At 37.4% G+C, this 9,784-nt stretch overlaps 1 protein-coding gene across 3 annotated transcripts in view; it reads right to left on the reverse strand.

Moving 5' to 3' along the window:
• The window catches only part of Kdm2a (lysine demethylase 2A), a 113,569-nt gene that overhangs the window by 89,804 nt on the left and 13,981 nt on the right, over positions 1 to 9,784 (reverse strand). For 2 of the 3 annotated variants that reach the window (XM_010635833.3, XM_033756738.1), the window contains one exon: positions 8,828 to 8,968. The exons of the other annotated variant lie outside the window; for it this stretch is intronic. The gene's annotated coding sequence lies outside the window, so the exon portion shown is untranslated. The remainder of the gene's footprint in view (positions 1 to 8,827; positions 8,969 to 9,784) is intronic. 3 annotated transcript variants of the gene reach the window in all.

The following is a 9,784-nucleotide window of genomic DNA, read 5'->3' on the forward strand; positions in this document are numbered from 1 at the left end:
TTCACAGAAATAATGCCAGAGAATTCACCCAGAATGGAAAAAGAATCTGACGTACAGGTAAGTGAGGCATATAGAACGTGAATTAGCCATGATTAAAAAAAAGAAAAGAAAAAAAAAGTACACTCACACACACAGACTGGATCAAGAAGCATAATCCAACAATATGCTGCATACAAGAAACACATTTAATTAAAAAAGAAATTCACAGATTGAAAGTAAAAGGATGAAAAGCAGTATTCCATGTGATAGGAAACCAGAAAAAAAAGCATGGATAGCTATTCTATTTGCAGACAAAGTGGATTTTAAGCCAAGACTGATTAAAAGAGACAGAGGTCATTACATCCTTATAAAGGGTAATCCAAGAGGAAGAGATAACAGTCAAATATAAATGCACCAAATACCAATGCACCCAACTATATAAAACAAATATTAATGGACATGAAAAAGCAAATAAGCACTAATGCAATTGTAATGGGGGATTCTCAAAACCCCACTGTCACAAATAGACAGATCAAGTAGACAAAAAAAAAATCAACAAAGAAATATCAGAACTGAACCAAGTTCAAGCATTTGAACAAATGGACTTAGTAGATGTCTAGTGTTCCATGCTACAATATCAGAATTCTCAGCTGCACATGAAAAAAAACCTGTGCCTGAAAAAATTGGAAGGAAATATACTAACAGTAATGATGATTGAGCAAGGAATTATGAGTGACTTATTTTTTAAAACTTTGTTTTTTGTTTGTTTTGCTGGACTGAGGATTGACCTCACAGCCTTCACACTGAACTACATCCCCAGGTCTTGTTAAGTCCCTAAACTTCTCAAGCTCAGATTGAATTTAAGATTCTTGTGCTTCAGCCTCCTAGAGGGCTGAGATTATAGACATATACCACCACATTCACCACTTTCTTTAACTTTCCTGTATTTATAACAACCACTATGGTATTTTAAACTTTTACTATGGGAGTACAGGAATCCTTTAAGTGTCTTCCATAGTCACTTATCCTAGATATTAATTCTATCAAAGTGGGGGGGGCACCAAAAATTATGAAGAATAATCAGTAATATATTCCAAAAAACTAAGCAGTTTAAAAAAGTAAACAAAATTCTATCTATGGGAATAATGTATTGCAATTTCTTTTAAATCCTTAACATTCCTGTATTTAATTACGAACTCCACAGGAGTCTTTTTAAAATCAAATTAATCCTACAGTGCAACTAGCCAATAAACTATTTTTATTTATTTATTTTTCCTCATTGAGTTTATTGGTACATTTTAGGTATACAGTACAGTTACATTCATTATTGGGATCTTGCAGCACCTTTACATGACAGGTCGTGGTTCTCATTTCTTCCCCTTGGCTTAGAATGTAATAGTATATAAAAAGGATTATATCCAAAGGAACTTCTCATTGGAAGTTGAACAACTACGCACACCTAAACCGGTGCTACTCATTTGAAGTACTGTAGCAAAGAGCCTATCACTGTGAAATGAACAGACAAATATCCCTTCAAATGAGTACGTGTCAGTTTGACATTCTGTTAGCAGAAATCAATAAATTTCAATAATATGGGTAGGCATACATAAGCAATTCAAATGACTATCACAATACAAGATTGAGAAATTTTATACAATGGTTCTGCTTAAAAATAGGTCTGAAAACTAACTCTCTTCTCAAGTTAAGAGGATATATCTCAAGGTGATTAGAAAAGTCAACTGATGGAAAACTGAGAGAAAGCTGTTTTTACACAGGATTAAACTAAGACAAAATGGCTTTCTGAATCTAAAACCACTACCAACAACTACCTGACATTTGTTCATGGTGCTTAAAACTTTACTTTTTTATTCTACTTTTATCCAGTGGGGTTCTTTCACTTGTGGCTGCTAAGAGTTCTTCAAAGTTTCAACTTCACTTAGGATGACAAAAATATCAACAGGGGCTTTCCTGAATGTGTTAATTACAATGGCCATATAGATTCCATAAAGGAGGAAATTCAAAAGATGTAATTTATTTACAATTTCAAAAGCTTTTAACAAGGCTTCACTACAGCATTCATTTTTTTCTTTTCTTTTCCTCCTGGTGCCAGGGATCGAACTTGGGACCCTTGCACTTGCGAGGCAGATGGCAGAACCACTGAGCTAAATCCTCACCCCGCCCCGCTTTATGAGACAGGGTCTGGCTATGTAGCTCAGGCTGGCCATGGGTTCACTGTGTAACCTAGGCAGGCCTCAAACTCAAAGTGATCCTCCTACTTCAGTCACCCTAATGCTTGGATTACAGGCATGAACCACCACTGCAGGCCTCTCTATAGAATTCTTAACATGCAGACTCTGAAATAACAGTGCATCACATTTAAAGAACAAGAATTAAGCTTGGTGTGGTGCATGCCTGTAATCCTAGCACTTGGGAGACTGAGGCAGGAGGATCACTGCAAGTTTGAGACGAGCCTGGGCTACATAGTGAGTTCCAGGTCAGTCTCAACTATATAGTGAGACCCTGTCTCAAAAAACCAAAAACAAACAAACAAAACAAAACAACAACAATAAAAAAGAATCAGGAAAAGATAATCAGGCACAGTGGTATACACCTGTAGTAATACCAAAAGTCAGAAGGTTTAGAAAGAGGGATACCAAGTTAAAAGCCAACCTGTGCAAGACTCTGTCTTAGATGGAAGTAAATGGATGTTTTTAGATATCTGTGTCTCCCACAAGTTTGGGACAGTTAATATTGTTATAAATGATAGAGAAGACAACATGCACTGACACTCCAAACATGGCAATAAATTGAGAAAACTCACAAACTAAGCAAAGAAGCACTTTTGCACTGAAGAATGAATCCAGAGCTTTTATATGGAGCTAATTCCCAGTTTAAAAAAAAAAATTATTGGGCCAGGGATTCAGCTCAGTGGTACCACTGCCTGCCTCATAAGCACAAGGACCCAAGTTCAATCCCTGGTGCCAAAAAAAAAAAAAAAAAAAAAAAAAATTAATTTTTTGAGCTACACTCCTAGCCCTTTTTATTTTTTAAAATTTTGACACTGGGTTTTCCCAAATCAGTAAGTTGCTCAGACTAGGCTTGAACTTGTGTTGTGATCTGTCTCCCAGAGTTGCTGGGATTTCAGGCATGTGACACCTTGCCTGGCTAAGTAATGTTTGCTTGGGCAAGAATGAGGTTAGGAGGCATAGAGTAAAACAAAGTACTCTATGTAGTAATTAAAATATGATAATTTCTGAACTAGTTCTTTTTTTTCCTTTCTTTTTTTGATAGGGCTGACCTTGAATTTGCTGCAATCCTCCTGCCTCAGCCTCCCAAGTGCTGGGATTACAGGTGTCCACCATCACATATGGCCCTGAAGTAGTTCTAACAAATCAAAAATTATCCAAATCTATGTTGCTGTCTCATGACAATAACCCAAGATCTATCATAGAATTTTTTTAAGACAAGGTCCTGCTATGCAGTTCAGGCTGGCCTTGAACTCACTGGTAGGGGTCTTTATAAAGTAGACTCCAATGAACAACTAGTGAATTAAATATGCTACTAGACTATCCAGGTATGGTGGGATATGCCTATTTGTAGTCTACTTGTCTACAAGTTCAAGACCAGTCTGGGCAACAAAATAGGAACTAATCTCAAAAACAAGAAAATAAATATTCTACTAGAGATATAATGGTTTATATAAACAAACCAAACTAACTTTGTATAAAGCATGGTATTCTCTCTCAATTTGTAACAGTGCCTATTAACCAGGAACTCAAGCCAAGAACATAGGAGTCATCTTTCAATACAAAAAGAGGCTCATCAAATACCATCAATTCTGTTCCAAATGCCTCTTGATTCAAATTACTGCTCCACTATCAGAGCCAAGATTTGTAGTTATCATTTCTTCTACCATTACAATACATTCACACCTCAAATATGCAAGTCTGGGATTCTCCCCTCACTAAACTCTCCTTCACAATACCTCTAAGGGTAAATTTTCTTTCTTTTTTCCCCCCTCAAGGGTAATTTTTCTAAAACAGATGAAAGAGTCCTCCCTACCCCAGGTCACACTTCTAATGTCTCTCTACCATTTACTATACAAGGTACATACAACACAACTCAAAACTCTTTATATCTCAGATACTTCTTTCGTGCCACTGACATTGATACTGCAATGCTATGTTGAAGTTCTACCACTGCACTATTTCACACTTCTTAGCCTTTGAACATGGTGGCTCCTCCACTTGGGAATTTCCTTCCTCTCCCTCTACCCTGTCTGAACAACCATTAGTGTTCTAGTACTCAACTGAGTAGTTATCTCCTGTTTGAAGACTTTTTAAAAAATATTCCTCAGTCACTTCTCTCCTTACTTTGATCTTACTTTGTACCGCCTAAATTTTATTTATCACAGAAATATTTCTTTACATAGCTTCTCTTACCAGACTATGAGATTAGAGCATAATATACTGACTTTTGTGTAACAAGTATACTCATTAAATACCAATGGTACACCTGACAGTTTGGTGAATAAATGAATAAGCAAAAAAACAGAAAGAACTTCTAAACCTGTAACAATTTCTTGTAGTTAATAACTAGAAAAGGTCTGGAGAATGTCAACTACAATAATTAAAGGGGCAGGAAGGAAGCAGTACTTTCATGTAAGAAAAGACTAAAGAAAATGGATTGTTCAATTTACAAAGTTTGGAATGGCCCATAAATGGGGCAAACATCATCATATTGTAAATATTCCTGTAAATATTCCACCAGGCAGCATCACATCTTATGAGTTTTTAACAACTGTGTTTCCAAAAGGTTCCTTTTATTTAAAGAAAAATAAACTTCAACTCAAAGTATGAAGTCCAACTGTTAAGTTAAAACAACAATGGTGGATGTGTACATATAAAGCATTCAACACAATGCCAATAAATATGCCAAATATGCATTTGTTATATATGTTGACTGTTGTTATGATTTCCATCAGTGAAATGTGCAACTACATCTACAGGAAATACATGAACACCAATAATAATACACACTTTTAAGTGTTTGTCCCAGGTTGAAGCAAATTTTACTGCTAAGAAACATTTTGGGGTTAGAAGGCAAATAAGTACATATACATATCTGCTAGTGCAAAAGCAACTTTATTTTTTGATACTTCTTATTCTGCCTTTTCACTTATTTCAGCCTAACAAAGGCCAGTATTTTACCTTTTCCTTCTCTTAACAGCTCATCAAGGAGATACTCTAGATACAGACAGACCAACATACAAATAGATATAAATGTATAATACACAAATTTTGCTTTGGGCAAGCAACATTTCAACAACTTCAGAAGCTGGGCATGACAGTAGTACATGGGAGACTGAGACAAGGGGATCCTAAGTTCAAGCTCAAGATGGGCAATTTAATGAAAGCCTATTTTAAAATTTAAAAGTACGGAGGAATAGGACTTGGGATGTGGCTTAGTGAGAAGGCCCTGGGTTCAATCCCTAATCCAAAAAAAAAAAAAAAAAAAAAAAAATCTCTTGTCTCAAAAAGAAGTCTACTCATAAACTAGGCATGGTGGTACATACCTATAATCCTAACATGCTAGGAAACTAAGACAGGAGGATCTCAAAGTAAGCCCAGTCTGGGCAACTTAGCAACCTAATTGGACCTTGTCTCAAATTTTAAAAATTAAAAAAAAAAAAAGGGCTGGTGATGTAGTTCAGTGCAAAGACCCTGGGTTCAACCCCAGGGATAGAAAGGAAAATAAAGCAGGGCGGGGAATAGGAAGGGGAGGACAGAGAAGGAGCAAGGAAGGAAGAAAGGTAGGTCAGCTTGTCAGAAGACTGACTGGTCTTCTAAATATGGGTAAAAATAATCATATAACTGTAACACAAAGCTCATGGTCCTGGGCCAGGGATGTAGCTCAATGGCACCACACCTGCCCGGCAAGCACAAAGGTCCTGAGTTCCATTCCTGGTACTGGGAGAAAAAAAAGAATTTAAAAGCTGCGGGACACCTAAGTGCCTGAAGAATTTGACTAAGGAATACACAAAAGGATAACATCCCAAGGCCTTGGAAGACAATTAGGAGCTAATCAAGAAGATACATAGATGCAAATTCAAGTCCAGCCTGGGCAACTTAGTGACTCAAAGATTCTGTCTTGAAGTTTAAAAACCAGAAAAACAAAACACAAAACACAAACAAACAAACCCCCACCAGAATAAGATGGCCCAAGTTCAAAAATGAACTTCTCCAGTTAGTATCTAGTGATGTAAGTTATTCAGTGCCCTCCTTATCATTTTTGTCATGTATAATATAAAAATAAAAGCACCTATTTCATAAGGTTACAAACACTGAGTAAAAATATTCAAATGCTTAGAACAGTGCCTGCTACACAGCGTCACATAGTCTGTTGGCTTCCACACCACCATTCTCCTAATTTTCCTCATACCTCTCCAACTCCTCCCTCTCACTTGCTTTGCAAGCCATTCCATGTCTACCCTACTTCAATTACCAAACACATAAGAGGATTCAACCATATGCCTCTAAGCCTTTCCTGAGGCCCAGAATCACATCCAATTAACTTACTCAACAGTTATACTGTGATGTTTCACAAGCACTTCACATTCAACCTGTCCAAAATTACTCCAAATTGAATGTATACTTCTCTACTCAATCCCTAAACTGGCTCTTCCTTCAGTGTGCTCTACCCCAATAAAATAATTGTATAGGGCCAGGGATTTAGCTCAGTGTTACTGGGCCTGCCTTGCTGCAAGGTCCCGAGTTCACTCCCCGGTACTGAAAATAAATACATACATACACACATACATACATAAATAAATAAAATTGTATAATAAGCCACACGTGAGGAAAACTTGGGGGAGTCATTCTTCTATGTATCTCTTTCACATGCAACCTCAACACATCCAATTAGCCAAAGTCCTATGAGTCTATTTTATAAATATTTCTCAAACGACTTCCTCTCTAATTTTAGTCACCTCTCTCATCCATATACCACATCATATCCTACCAGAACCATTGCAGTGGCCTAACTGATCTTCCCAAATCTATTCCTGTACCTGCTCTAATCTTTCTCTACAATTCAGCCACAGACATTAGTCCAAATACATACTACTCCTTAGAATTTCTGTCTTTCCGCTACTCAAGGGTAATGCCCTATTTGATCTGATCCCAAACTATCTTGTCAAGATCCTTCTTTCTCTACTTTATGACTATAGTTACATTGTCTTTTTTTGTTTGGCTGCTGGACAGGTCTCCCAAATGAATCAAATTCTTTCCAATCTCCGGGTTTCTGCATATGCTAATTACGCCTCCTCTTTCTGGTTACCTTTTTTTTTTTTCAGACAGGGTCTCACTATGCAGTTCAGTCTGGCTTTGAATTTACTATGTAGCCAAGGCTGGCCTCAGACTCAAAGTGATCCTCCTAGTTCAGTCACCTGAGTGCTGGGATGATAAGCAAGAGCCGCCACGGCCAGTTTTGCTGGTTACCTATTAACAGTATTACCTCAGTTTTAAAAGCTTCCTTCCTGAAAGTGTTCCCTAATGCCTCAACCCACTACTCAACTCCATATTATACTCTCATTGCATCTTCGTAGCCCTCTGCATAACCATAATTACTATTACTAGTGTTTGTTTAATGTTTGACTTTCCCACCAAACTTGAAGCTCTAGGATTAAAGGACCATGCCTGTCTTGCTCATTACATAATCCCAGCGGTGGTCAATCTGTGACACAGGTGCCGCAGCAGGCTGTTTGTTATCACTGAAATCCCTTAAAGGTTTGCCATCACTGTCTATCCCAAGAGCCTTGCATGATGTCTGATATATAGTAAAGTGCTGAGTAATATTTTCTGTCTTGTACTTTAGGGCTTTGTATTAGCTGGTCCTTTTATGTTGAGTTGAGCTCTCTTAACCCAAATCTGGTTTCCAGCCTTAAATGTCAAGCACATCACATTCAAGTCTCAGTACAAAATGCTATCTACTCAGGACACCTTTCACTTTTGATTGAGATTACCAATCTCAAGGAGGGGTTCCCAGCCTACAAGTATCTCATCACCCTCATAATTTCTTCAAAATATTCAATATCTGAAACCACAATATTTAGAAATGCTAAAATAATAATAATTAAAAAGTTAAATTTAAAAAGTGCCTGGCCCAGCATGAAGTATTCAACAAACATCTGTTTAAGTAAATGAGTCTCTGAATGAGAAAATATGACTTGGGAATCATTCTAACTTCATCAGCAAAACATATATAAACTGTGCCAAAATAAGGTTGAGGAGGCAGTACACCTTACTTAGTACCATTCTAGAACCAGATAGTCTACTTTGAATCCTGGCTATGTGCCTTCTTAGCCAGATAACCTGGGGTAAGTCACTTAATTACACTATGCCTCTTGCTCCAAGTCTGCGAAATAGGAACCATAGAACCTACCTTAAAGGCTGTTGAAAAATAAATTAGCCAATATGCATCATTTAACAGGAATATATTCTGAGAAATTTATCCTTAGGTGATTTCACTACATTGAAAACATCACAGAGTATACTTACAAAAACCGAGATGCAGCCAGGCCTGGTGATGTACACCTGTAATCCCAGCACATAGGAGGCTGAGGCAGGAGGACTGAAAGTTCAAACTCAGCCTAGGCAACTTAACAACTCAGAAAGACTATCTCAAAAAAAGCAAAGGAAGCCAAGGCGTGGTGACATATCTGTGATCCTAGCACTCGGAGACCAAGTTCAAGGCCAACCTGGGCTATTGAGTTCAAGGCCAGCCTGAGACTCTACCTCAAAGACAAACAAACAAAAAAGTAAAAAAAATAAAATGCATAAATTATTACCCATTAGATTGGACTTTTCCCCTCCTAGTTCAAATATACAGAATGACTTTTCTTTCATATCTTCTTTCCCTCCAACAAAGGCCACCATGTATAGCCACACAGGCAGTAAGTACACTGTAGAACTCCAAGGGCATCTTTTACCTAAAGATATATAAATAGTAACTTCTAGGATTTTGCAATTCAGTAGCTCTTCTCCCAAGTTCTGGTAACTCCAAGAATTGTAAGAATTAAGACTAAGATGATGAAAAGACACAATAGGTTAATACTTTGAAATCTCTTAGTTCTGTAAAATAATTACATTACAAATAGACATTCTCTTCAAGTCAATGTTGGAAATAAAGAGTATGCTAACCAGGTCCAAGGATTTGGCTTAGTGGCACCCCACCTGCCTCACAAGTGCAATGTCTTGAGTTCAATTCCTGGTAGCAAAAAAAAAAAAAAAGAAGAGTACACTAACCAAATTACTGCCCTAACAAAAAAGTTCCTCAACTCCATGATTCAGGGATATAAGAGATAAAAATCTGGGGGTTACTCTAAATCCATGTTGAGGACAACCAGTTCATGAGGTAGTTTCTCAGAAACGATCATGGTGTAGTTGGCCATAAGGCAATATGTAATATTTCAATATTTAGTCACATCAATACCACAGCTTTTATCTCCCTATTTTTTCTATACATCAAAGAGAATGTCAAAAAGGGATCTCTTGCTATAACTTAACAAATTTTCTCTTGACAGTGAATGCTTTTTCTTTTTTTTTGGACAGTGAATGCTTTAAGTTACCTTAGCTCTCAGGATTTTTTGGGGGGCTTTTTGACACAGTCTTGCTATGTGGCATAGGCTGGTCTCAAACTCTCCATCCTTCTGCTGCAGGTTCCTGATGGGGTTACAGGTGTGTACCACCACATCCAGCGTGGCATGTTGAAAAGAACAACTCAATCCAAGCCACACCCCAAATAT

Source organism: Fukomys damarensis, unplaced genomic scaffold (genome assembly GCF_012274545.1).
Source record: "Fukomys damarensis isolate Sample0158 unplaced genomic scaffold, DMR_v1.0_HiC HiC_scaffold_27, whole genome shotgun sequence".
NCBI classification, from domain to species: Eukaryota; Metazoa; Chordata; class Mammalia; order Rodentia; family Bathyergidae; genus Fukomys; species Fukomys damarensis.